The sequence below is a fragment of the Camelus ferus genome, chromosome 6 (assembly GCF_009834535.1).
Source record: "Camelus ferus isolate YT-003-E chromosome 6, BCGSAC_Cfer_1.0, whole genome shotgun sequence".
NCBI lineage: Eukaryota > Metazoa > Chordata > Mammalia > Artiodactyla > Camelidae > Camelus > Camelus ferus.
The window spans coordinates 2,150,444-2,163,216 of NC_045701.1; the positions used below are offsets into that span (position 1 = coordinate 2,150,444).

Here is a 12,773-nt window from a genome sequence, read left to right on the forward strand (position 1 = left end):
TCCAGGATTGGCTCCCAAAGAACCCAGTTCCACCCTGTGCCTCACGGGTGTGGCCAGGCTCCATGCTTTACCTCCCTGGGCTCCTGTCACTGGCTCAGTGACCTGCCTAGTACTTGCCCCCCACCCCACCGTGTCTCTGGGTCGGTCCGTCTTGACACCTTCTTGTCTTTCACTGTCCCACGTGCTCCATGTGCTGCAGATGCCACAGTCTGCTGTCAGCCTAGACTTCCTTTCCTTGCAGCCGCATCGGGTCCTGCTCTGCATTCTGCTGCCCTCCCAGCAGCCTGTCCCGCTCCCCTTCCCGGGACCCTCCCTGAGATGGGTCAGGGGTGCTCATTTCCATGGTGTTTCAGCACTGTACTGGTTTCCTAGGGTGTTGTAACAAATAACCACAAACTTAGTAGCTTAAAACAACAGATCTTTATTTTCTCACAGTTGTGTTGTCCAGAAGTCTGAAACCAAGGTGTCAGCAGGGCCAGGGTCCCTCTGCAGGCTCCAGGGAAGGTTCCTTCCTTGTCTCTTCCAGCCCTGGTGGCCCCAGGCATTCCTCGGCTTGTGGCCGCATCGCTCTGATCTCTGCCTCTGTCTTCTCCTGGCCGTGTCCTCTGTGTCTCTGTGTGTCTGTTCTGTCTCTCACTGGATTTACACGTCTACAAAGACCCTATTTCCAAAGAGGTCACATTCTGAGGTCCCAGGTGGATATGAATTTGGGAAGGATGCTATTCAACCCACTACAAGAGGTTAAGACCCAGATCCCGAGAGGAAAACTGAAGACAGAGCAGTGGTCGCCCCACCCAGACATAAGGGCTCCTTCTGGAGCCAACTGTCACGTTTCAGCCCTGCAGCCACCTGGTGGATCACCAGTGACTGCAAGACCCTCTAGTGGGTTACATGGTCCCCCCCCCCCGTAACTCACCTACAGATTGTTGGTAAGGTCCGTCTGTCAAAGCACACTATAGATAAAGCCTTTTCCATCTGGGGGATGGTGGTAGAGCAAAGGGAAAAGGGAAAGAATTAAACAAATCAAGGCAAAAATCTTCATCATCCACAAAACCATACGCAAAAACCAGGGCATTCCTCCGGACCATCGATAAATAATCCAGACCACAAAAATAATACATTAGACAGCTTGTGTAATGGTAGCCCGTGAAAGACTGTGGAACTTTCTAAAATTAATTTTCTTCATTTGGGTTTATTAAAATTGCGCTCATCTATCTCCCCTGTTAAATATTTTATTTTTTCATATTAATGGCTGCAATTTCAGCTTGTGCCTGTTTCTGTCATTAACACTGTACAAACTTAATATCATTAGTAGTTTTTCCCTTAATTATGTGACTAGAGAAGAAAAACATCAAAGTTTCCGTGAAATTGGAATAGTATATCTAAATTGCCTCATGTTTATTTTAACATTAACAGTAAATGAAGCTAATGGGCTTTTATATTATTAAAAGCACTCATTTGTGTCCTGCCTGTTCTAATATATAACAGAGCTTTAAAAGATGTTAAATAATTAGTTATTTAATAGGGACGGGTGGGATAGATCACGCGGAAGGAAAAGTTGAGGGTAACCAACACACACAGTTAAAGGAGTCTGTCCCTTTTAGGCCTTTCAGATGGGATTCCCTCTCCCCAGGTTCCCTGCCCCACTGTTCATGTGAGAGCTCTAATTTATAACAACCCTGGAGAGTTGAAGCAACAAAGTCTATAGCCGCAGGCTCGTGGAGGACACACGCGTGGGGCGGGGCGGGGGAGGGGGACGGCAATAATGTTGGTGATTATTTCTGGGCAACTTCCATTCATAATTCAGTACCTGCAAAGGCCCACGTGAGGCTGGGGCTCGGGAGGTCCTCTGCAGGAGGGAGCCGTGTAGCTGCTGCCGCCGCCCCCCCCCCCTACAGCCTCCTCACTGCCTCCTGGTAGCAGGGTCTCCTCTGCTTTAGGGGATGCTGATGGATGGAGGCATCGCTCTGCGTCAGGAGCCCAGGGAGACCCAGGGAAGGACTGTGGCCGGTGGGTCCCACTGAAACCAGTCACCTTTTCTTCTATCCATTTCTAGTCATTCTTAAAGATTCAAATTCCACATCCTCCATTAGTCCTCTCCTGGTCCCTCTGTTTCCTGAACGCCTGGAGCAGTGGTTCTCAAACTCTTAAAAAGCTTGCATCAGAATCGCAGAGGGGGCTTATTACAGCACAGACCGCTGGGCCCCACCCCTAGAGAGTGTTTGATTCCAAAGGTCTGAGTGGGGTCTGAGAATATGCATTTCGAACAAGTTCCCAGGTGATACTGGTGCGGATAGGTCTGGGGGACCACACTTTGAGAACTACTCAAGCACACGTGGTCATTCCAGACCAGTTAGGCACTGTGCTTGTACTGGCTTGAAAGGTACTGTGGCCAAGACGTGTCTCCTCAAACAGACAAAAGGTTCTTTGAAAGCAGGGACTCTGGGCTACGTCTGTATATCCCTCAGAACACCACTAGCTCAAGGATGGGTTCATGGTGTTTGAGTCAGTGACTCCTGATGAACAGACTGACTTGTGGCCATGAGTTTCATTTAATCCTTAGAGAAATCTACGTCTTATAGGTGAGGGCGCTGAGGCTTAGAGAGATGCAGCAGGTCGCTGAGGGTCACACAGCTGTTAAGAGACAGACAAGACTTGAACCCAGGTTCATTTCCAGAGCCCTGGCCAATGTTTCTGAGTTCGAGTGATTTCAGACATGGGGACTGGGGAGGACAAGCCCCTGTGTTAGAGGGAAATCGACTGCTTTTGTCATTTTGTGTTAAGGATTTGGGACTTCCAACAGAGTTATATCTAGTAGAGGAGAACAGCTCAGATGATTTCCCCTCTGTGATCATCTCAGTTTGGGGCAGACCACACATCGTAAATAAGCTGCTACTCTCCTGCTCCCCTGCGGTCAATTGATGCACTTTGTCACCCTCATGTAGGTGCAGTCTCAGAGTCCTCTCACGGTGCAGCAACTGATTGGCATCTCTATGGCAGGATGAAATATATTTGCCATTCATAATCTAGTCCAATTTCTCCACCACACTGGTGAGAAAATGGAAGCCCAGAGAAGAAATGCAACTTGGCTACACAGCAGATTAGTGATATGTATTAGTTATCTCTTGCTGTGTAACAAATTATCCCCAAACTCAACAGCTTAAAACAACATTTATTGACTCACAGTTTCTGCATGACATGAATTTGGCAACAGCTCAGCTGGTTGGTTCTGGCTCAGGGTCCCCAATGTGGCTGCAATCGAGACGTTGGCCAGAGATGTAGTATCTAACTTCTTGACTAGGGCTGGAGGATCTGCTTCTAAACAAGCTCACTCACTTAGCTGTTGGCTGAAGGCCCAAGTTTCTCATCACAGGAGCCTTTCTATAGGCTGACTGAGTGTCCTCACAACATGGCTTCCCCAGAACAAGGGATCCAAGAGAAAATAATGAGGATTTTACAATGTCTTTAACAGCCTGGTCTCTGAAGTCACACATCTTCACTTCCACTTTATTCTACTTGTAAGAAACAAGTCAGTAAGTCCAGTTCACATTCAAAGGGAGGAGAATTTGTTTCCATCTCTTGAAGGGAGGAATATTAAAGAATTTATAGACACCGTGATGGAACATGGTCTAGAACTCAGAGTATTTTTTTCAATTGTGAAATAAATCATGCAAACATACATTAAATATACATATACAGTGTAACGCATAACTATCATATGAACACCTGACCTAGCTCTTCAGCACCCCTGATCTCCTGTGTACCCCTTTTTGATTGCAACTGCTTTCCCCCCCAGATGGAGCCACTACTTTGACTTCTATGTTTTAATTGTATTGCCTTTTTCATTTTACCACCAGTTGTGAGCTACTAAACACTATAGTTCAGTTTTTCCTGTTTTCTGAACTTCATGTAAATGGGATTGTACTCTAATGATTGGTGTCTGGCGTCTTTCACCCATCATTACACATGAGTTTCATCCATGCTTGTGCACGTAGCTGTATTTTATTCATTTGTTTGGTTGTACAAAGGCCCTCTGTATCTTTAATAATTCTTTTTGCCTTTAAGACTATGCTGTTTGATATAAATATAGCTATACCAGCTTTCTTTCAGTAAATATTTTCATGATATGATTTTTTTTTCATCCATTTGGATGTATCCTTGCACTTTTTGTTTTTTGGGGTTTTTTTTTTTTTTTTTTTTAGTATTTTTAAGTATAGTCTGATAGTCTTCAGTTTTTTAATTGGAACATTTACTCCACCTATATTTAATATAACTCCTGATATATTTAGATCTATTTCCACCACATTATTTTGTGCTTTCTATTTTCTCCACTTTTTCTGTGTTTCTTTTACTTTCCTTTCTTGCCTTTTTCTGGATTAATGGAATATTTTTGACCATGCAGAATTGCTCCATTAATTAGTTTGAGAGATATATTCTGTTTCTGTTCTTTTAATAGTTAGCCTAGAAATTATAACAACATGTATTTAAAATTTATCAGTAGCTGCCATTAATCAGTAATACCTTTACCCTCCTCCTGGCCTATGCAAGGGTCTTAGAACACTTTCAATCCATTTAATCCCTGATATCCGTGTTTCTGTTTTCATATTTTAAAGTCTTTCTCCCTTCAGCACAACCTTTGGGCTTGTCTTCTGGGAGGCACTGCTAACGGCAAGTTTCTTCCCTCTTTTTTTTATCTGAAAAGCCCCATAGTTACTTTATTTATAAAGAAATATCCACTGACTGCAGAATTCTAGGTTAGTGGTTATTTTTTAATCAACATGCAATTAGTCTGTTCTCGCTGGCTCCCACAGTTGCTATTGAAAGTCTGCTACTAGTCGAGATACTTCTTTTGAATAGATTGCAACCTGTGTGTTCCCTTCTCTGGCAGCTTTCAAAGTCTTGGATCTTGGTGTGCTTCAATTTCACTCTAATGAGTCTATATGTGAATTTCACTTACTTAACTTTCATGGGATTCATTCATTCATTCATTCATTTCATTCATTAAAACTATGGAGCAGGGGAAGGTACAGCTTAGTGATAAAGGGCATGCTTAGCATGCATGAGGTCCTGGGTCCAATTCCTAGTACCTCTGTTAAAAATAAATAAGTAAATAATAAACCAGATTACCTCCCCACCCCCCAAAATAAAATAAATAAATAAATAAACAAACAAACAAACAAACATAATTACCTCCCTCCCAACAAAATTTAAACAAAAATAAAATTAATTAATTTTTAAAAACCTATGGATCAGTATCTTTCTTCAGGTCTGGAAATTCTCAGCCATTATTTCCTGAATTATTGCCTCCACCCCATTCTCTTACTCTTCTCCATCTGGAACTCATTTCCTACAATATTAGATCTTTCATTTTAACTCTCTTATCTCTCAATTCCTCTTTCCTATTCCCCATCTCCTTTTCTCTCTTTGCTGCATTCATCTAGTTCACTGATTCTCTCTTCAGCTGCATTTAATCTGTTATTATACCCATCCACTGAGCATTTAGGTCAATTATGTTTTTTATTTCTAAATGTAACATTTCCCTCTTTTTAGAATCTATTGTTTCTCCTTCTGATATTTTCCTGTTCTCTGCAGATATTATCATCTTTGTCTTTTTACTCCTTTCCAATAGCAAGCATCATTGTTTTATATTTTGTACATGATAATTCCAATATCTGAAATCATGCAGATGTGTTTCTGCTTACTGTTTCCTCGGGTTCTCATTCCCAGAGCTTTGCTTCCTTGCGTGCTTGGTTATATTTTTGTCTGAGTTGTTCATTTTTCTTGGGAAATTACTTTTGCTAATTTTTTGAGGTATGGGATGAAAAGATCTGTGTTTGCTTCTGCCAGTGCCATTAAGGCATTATCAGTCCAAGACCCTTTGAATTAAGTTCATGGCTACAGTTGTTCTGACCGTGCAGCTGATGTGGACTTGGGCTGCAAATCCACTTTTCAGGAATGGCTCTTTCCCCTCCTTCCCTGCTCAGAACTAAGGCAACTCTCCTAACAGTCCCTGAGGGTGTGAGGGGTGAGGCAGTCTTCCTTCTGGCTCACATTTACCCTAAGGATTCCCTTTGGAATCCCACCTTTATGAAGGAGGATGTCCTATTAGATTTCCCATCTTGGCTGAGCCATGGGTTTTCTTCTCTCCCCAAATACCCTCCGTCATGTCAAAACTGAAGGTCAAGTTTGCTGGTTGGGCAAATGCTCACTGGGCACAGGTGGCTTCAGGACTCTCAGAGTTCCCACCCTTGGCCTTGGTGCTTCCTACTATCTTGTGAGCTCTTTAATGCTTTAAGAAAATATTTTTCATTTTATTCAGCATTTCCAGTTGTTTCTACCATGACAGTCAGAACAGACTGGGATGGAGCAGTCTGGGGGCTGCTGCAGTGGTCAGGGTGAAGCACAATGGCAGCTTGGACTGGAGCCGGGAAGAGAGAAAGAAGTGAAAGATTGATTCATGTCAGGAGGCACCATCAACAAACCTCCCACTGTGGGCGCGGGTGCTCCGGATGCACGGACTTGATACAGTGCAAACTGTAGGGCTTAAGAGATGCAGCTCTTCTTAAGGCTCAGTTGACATGAACGGCAGCTTGATTTCAATGAACCAGTCCTGTGACCACATGGATTATTGTGGCTCGGGGAGAGTTGATCATGAGACTCCCTGGATAAGAGATTCGAAGCTCCTTCCTTAAGTGGCCGTGCCAGATGGACAGTCACAAAGACAGTGAGGGGGCCAAGGCGTCCAACCATCCCCCAAAGTGGATGGGGCCTTTCTACATCATGACTCCCCTGCACCCACTCATCTTGCTTCCTGGTGTAAACACCCATCCCCAGGTAAAGAGGACTACACAAAGGGAGCAGGAGGAGGGGAAATAAAGAATAGAAACAGATAATAGAGGTAGGAATAGAGAATCATAAAAGGTCAAAATTAAGAATGGGAATAAGATGATAACATTTTTTAAAGACAACTGTTCCAAGAGTTGAAAATCATGAGTAATACAAAAAGCTCATACAGCTTAATATCAAAAAAACAAGCAACCCAATCAAAAAATGGGCAGAAGATCTAAACAAGCAATTCTCCACAGAAGACATCCAGATGGCCAACAAGCACATGAAAAGATGCTCAACATCACAGATTGTCGGAGAAGTGCAAATCAAAACTACAATGAGGTATCACCTCACACCAGTCAGAATGGCCATCATTCAAAAGCCTATAATCGATAAAAGTTGGAGAGGGTATGGTGGGAATGTAAATTGGTATAGCCACTATGGAGGACAGTATGGAGGCTCCTTAAAAAACTAAAAATAAACATATTATCCAACAATCCCACTGCTGGGCATATATCTGGGGTAAAATATAATTTTAAAAGACACCTGCAACCCAGTGTTCACAGAAGCACTATTTACAACAGCCAAGACATAGAAACAACCCAAATGCCTATCAACAGATGACTGGATAAAGAAGATGTGGTATATTTATAAAATGGAATACTACTCAGCCATAAAAAATAATAAAATAACATTTGCAACAACATGGATGGGACTGGGAATTGTCATTCTAAGTGAAGCAAGTCAGAAAGAGAAAGAAAAATGCCGTATGGTATCGCTTATATGTGATATCTAAAAACAAGGACACAAATGAACTTATCTATAAAACAGACTCACAGACATAGAGAACAAACTTATGGTTACCAGGGGGAAAAGGGGGTAGGAAGGGATAAATCGGGAGCTTGAAATTTGCACTTCCTGGGGAGTGATGGAAATGTTAGCTATTTTGATTGTGGTGGTGGTTTCATGGGTGTATACATTTACCAAAGTTAATCAAACTGTACATCTGAAATATGCGTAGTTTACTGTATAGGAACCATACCACAACAGAGGTGTTTAAAAAAATAAAATTATGAATTATAATAATAATAATATATTATTATTGTTATAATACAATTATATTATTATATTATTAATAAATAATATAATATATTATAATATAATGTAATTATTATATAATTATAATATAATATAATAATATTATTATTATATAAAATAATATATAAATATAATCAAATGGATTTTTAAAAATATAATCAGCTGGATTAAAAAATAAAATATTAGAACCTGATATATATAAAAAGCTAAAAATGTATGAGAGGGATTCACTTGGAGCAAATAAAAGAGTGGCTTCAATTCAAAAGTAAAAATGATGATAAATTGTTTAAAGTGCAAAATTTGGCGAAATTGATACAAGGGGTCCAGATAGGGATGCGGGATAAGAAAAAGAGAGGTAGATAATAAAAAAGAAAAATCTAGGTAACGTGAGGCCTGAGAGCTCCCGGGGAGGGAGAGAGAACCTGGCCAGGAAGGCGCCTGCTCTCCCCCCGACCCCCACCCTGGACCGCGGCATGGGAGGCACAGAGGCAGCTGTGAGGTGGGGGAGAGAGCCCCAGTCTGGGAGCTGAGAGACTCCGTCCCAGCTCCATCTGACTGCATCCCTGCAGGGCCCCAGCCAGCACTTTCCCGCCCAGCGCTCAGTCTCCTCGGCTCTAAGGAGGGTGGAGCCAACTTGATACACACGGGGTTCCTTCTGCTCTGCTGTCTGGACTGGGGAACGCTGCCACCAGCAAGCAGGAGACTGGGGAGCTTGGTTTTCTGGCTTCTTAGGGGAAGCACTGAATCTGGAGGCTGAGGGCCTGGCTTTGAGTCTCTAAGCTTCCAGAACACAGCAGAGAGCAGAAAACAGCTCTTCAGCAGGGCAGCAGGGGGCAGAGGGTGCTGCCCCCTCTCAGTTCCCCAGATCAGGACTGTCCAGGTAGGTCAGCCCACCTGTGAGGAAACCCAGCCACACGCTGCGGCCACGCGAGCAGCATTCCAGAGCTGGCCTTCTTCAGCCCCTCACAGTCTGTCTGTCTCTCTGAACACTCAGGCCCTTGCCTTTTGTGGTCTTTATCCCAGCCCCCACGCCAGCCCCCAGCAGGGACCTTGCTGAGACCCCGCTCAGGGCACGTATGAGGGATGAAGATAGTACAAGTGATAACTCTGCCTCTTGTCAATGCTTGGTAGGTCCCATGACTTCACCTGCATGGGTTCATTGAACCCTCATGCAGCCCTTTAAGGTAAGGGCTATTATTATCCCATTTTATAGGTGGGTAAACTAAGGCTCAGAGCACTGAAATAACTTGCCGAAGTCACCACCCAGGAAGGAGCTGAGCTGGAATGTAGACTCAGGCATTCGGGTTCCCACGTGGTGAGAGTCATCATTCTGCTATGAGGTGAGTGGGAGGGAGTGACCCCGGACCCCACAGCCCACCAGCGGGGACCCCCAGAAGAGGCAGCCAGCAGTGTGGTGAGGGCATGGATGAGACGCTCTTACCTCACTGTTGCGGGTGGGGACCCCACTCTCCAACTTGCTGGCTCGTCCCTTCGGATCTCCTCTGCTTTGGTGCTGGGGCCAATGGAATCGTCCGCAACAGGGCAGAGCAGCCCTTTCAGGATAAAACCCAAGGAAGGAACAGCCAGGGGACTGGTGTCCCCTGGCAAAGGGAGATGGAAGCGTCCCTGTGGAAAGGAGCCTTGGGCCTGGAGGACTGGATAGCCTCCTAGCAGGCCCTGCCCCTTCAGTCCGCTCTCACCACCTTCCTCCCAGGGTCTCTGAGACACGGCTCTGCCACATCTCCCACAGCCCCCAGCCTTTAGCTGGCTCCCAGCTGCTCGGGACACGCTTCCGCGGCCCCACTCTGCCCGCCAGCCTCTCCTCTGACCCGGACAATGTCTGCGTCTTTAGGATTCCGCAGCCCAGCTTCAATCCTGGGCCAGTGGAGTCGATGGGCAGCCCACGCTCCTTCAGCGTTCAAGGGCAAACACCGGGTGGAGGCTGCTGCCTCTGCCTTGGACTTGTCCCCTCAGGACCCGATGAGGACACGCCCTGTCCATCCTGTGAGGCCGCGGACCTGACCCTACCTCCCCACAGGCTCCAGGCGGCAAGTCGAGTTCTTTGGTCTTTCATGAACTTTCCTTTCTGCCTCCTCTGAATGGTCACACCTGGCTTCCTGCACTAGTAAAGCCCCCTCCTCTGGGCCCCCGGGTGGTGGACTGGGGGTCTCCCTGCAGTAGCCCCCCCCCCCCAGAGAGGGCCCATCCCTTCCTCTCTCCCTGCAAGTATTTCTGGTCCTCTTAGCTACAACCTTTGACCTGAGGAGGCCTTTAAGCCCAAGCTAGGCCTGCTCTGGGGAGACACAGGAGCCCCTTCCTTAAGGAGGAAGGAGCCAAAGAGAACACTGGACCACAGCCTGGGGGGTGGGCTGGAGAGGGCGAGGACCAGAAACGGCACCCTAGCCCCGCCACCCAGCCATCTGATCAATGAACGTTACTGGGGGCTGCTCGGTCGGTGCCAGGCAGACGTGGTTTCTCCCCTAATGGAGCTTGTTGGGTAGGGGAGGGCCCGGGGGACAGCCGACACGCTGAGCAATCACAAGCTGTGTGGCCAGGGCTGGGGCCAAATCCATCCTCCCCCCTGAACCTCAGTTCCTCTTCTGTAAAGTGGGTGCATCACTACCTCCCCCTCCACGGGAAGTGGGATGGCTAGATGATACAACACATAGAAAGTCTCCCCTGTGGTGCCAGGGGAGCGTGGCATTTTCCACACTGGGCTGGGTTGTAAGAATGGGCTGCAAATAATTTAGTGAGTCACGAACAATTTCCTTTACAAAGGAAACAGAATAAAAAACATTCTATGTATTCTCCGAATTAAAAGCATGATTTTATGAAAATTCTACTTTAGTTACAAGTATGTGTGGGGGAGTGTGTGTATACTGGGTCACGTGGGAAAATGCATTTTTTTTTTCCAAAGAAGGCTGAAGGCCACTGACCTAGTGGTTCAGAGCAGGCTCCAACACTCATGACACTGTGCGACATGGATGTGTCCCTTCACCTCCGAGCCTCCCACTGTGAGGACTACAGAGATGGTGCAGGTGAACAAGTCACTCAGAACACCACCCAGGACATCACAGGGCCTCTTCATGTTAGCATTTTCATATTATATAGCCAGACCCCAAGAAAGGGCTAATTGTCTCTGATTTAAAACATGACCAGGAAAAAGGAAGCGAGTGTCACTGTCCCTGGGTTTTTCTATAGCAATAACTAACATTTTTAGGCGTTTGTGTGTCAGGCACCAACCTCATTTAACCCTCACAGCGACTCTGTGAAGTCAAGTCTATCATTATTCCCATTTTACAGCTAAGGAAACTGAGGTCATGAGAGGTTGAGACTAAGAGAGTGGGTCTCACAGGAGGAGCAGCCGGATTCCCACTCCTGCCCCAGCACCAGTAATGCCCTCTGTCCTGACTTGGGGTCTCCTCTGGCCCTAAAGGCCCCAGTGGCCCCTATTTTGAGCCTCCTGGGCCGGCCTGACTGCTCTGCCCTGGTTTCCTCAGCCACTGGCTCCCACGCTCCAGCTGTTTCTTACTTAAACCCCCGCTCCTCAGGGCTCCCAGAGGCCGCCTTCAGCACTGGCAGCAGCCAGGTAGCTGGTCACAGGCGAGCAGGAGCTGGAGGGAGCCTGGTCTTCAAGGTTGGAGCCAGGCCTGGGGTCTGTGGCCCTGCCGGCCTTGGCTCCAGCCCCGAGTGGCCAGGAGAACGGGACTCAGCTTCTGCCAAGGTCTGAGAAAGCACCTGAAAAGGGGGTCCTCCCCCCTGGAGCCCCCGACCCAGGAGATGACCCCTCAGCTGGAAGTGGAACGCCCAAGGTGCCACCGTCGTCGAAGCCAGCAGCACAGGCTGGGTACCAGCGCCGTGTCAGCCGCCGGCTCTTACCCCATCGATCATCCAGTCCTTAAGACATATTAAAATGGATTTAAAAAGACATTTTGCATTTTCTCTCCTTAACACCCACATTATTGCCACACATCGGCTTTTGTTTTAATTAAAATCGGTTTTGAAATCCTCCATGAAACTTCAGTGGGATTGTTAAAGGCGGCAATTTCCTTATCGGCAGTGCGTCCACACACATACTGTAATAGTTATTTTGCAACAAAGCGCAAGTCTTATTAATTTAGCTCAATCAAATCAGCACCACGTTAATTTATGGGGCTGTAAAAATCTGGCAGTCCCGCTCTACATCAAGGAACTTAGGGCAGGCAAGACACCAAGCGGGATGTTTATTTTGTACAATGGTCCCTAACTGCATTTCTGTGATTTAAAAGCTTTCCAAGGCGTGCAATGATAATATTACACGCATATAGAATTGTGTGTTTGCTATGCCTCATTACTCCCCACAGAGACCCAAAATCATTTGGTATTCAACGCCTACCTAAAATATTTCCTTTTACATACAAATATTTTTTCTGCTTTAAATGGCTTCTCTATGCTAAATTTTTTTCTTTTTCCGGGGCCTTGGAGCAAGATGGTTTCCTACGTGGGGTTCTATTTTGGTCCAGGATTGAGCTTTACTTGTGGTTATTTAAGCCGGTAGCTGGCTTTTCCTCCGTCCTTCTCTCTGGCCAGTCCCTCCAAATTCGAAGCACGTGATGATTTCCCTGGAACTGATTTTGCATTTTCTGCCCCCCTTCCCACTCCCCCTACCCCTTCCAGATTCCTGCTTCCTGGTTTACTTTTACTGATGTCTATTTCAGCGTCTAAGAATGTTTCTCTCTCAAGCACATCTTAATAACAAAGCTTCACAATAATAATTATAGTGATTTGTCAGGAGATGCAGTGTGGCAGCCAGTGGAGGATTTGAAAGGCACTGTGGGGTGGGGAAGAGCAGGCAGGGGGTGGAAATG

General features: G+C 46.0%; 1 long non-coding RNA gene across 1 annotated transcript in view; it reads right to left on the reverse strand.

Moving 5' to 3' along the window:
- Positions 1-411: 411 nt before the first annotated feature.
- The window catches only part of LOC106729511, a 38,941-nt gene continuing 26,579 nt past the window's right edge, over positions 412-12,773 (reverse strand). The window contains exons 2-3 of the long non-coding RNA XR_001365922.2: positions 917-975; positions 412-661 (exon numbers count right to left, since the gene is read on the reverse strand). This is a non-coding gene — a long non-coding RNA (uncharacterized LOC106729511). The remainder of the gene's footprint in view (positions 662-916; positions 976-12,773) is intronic.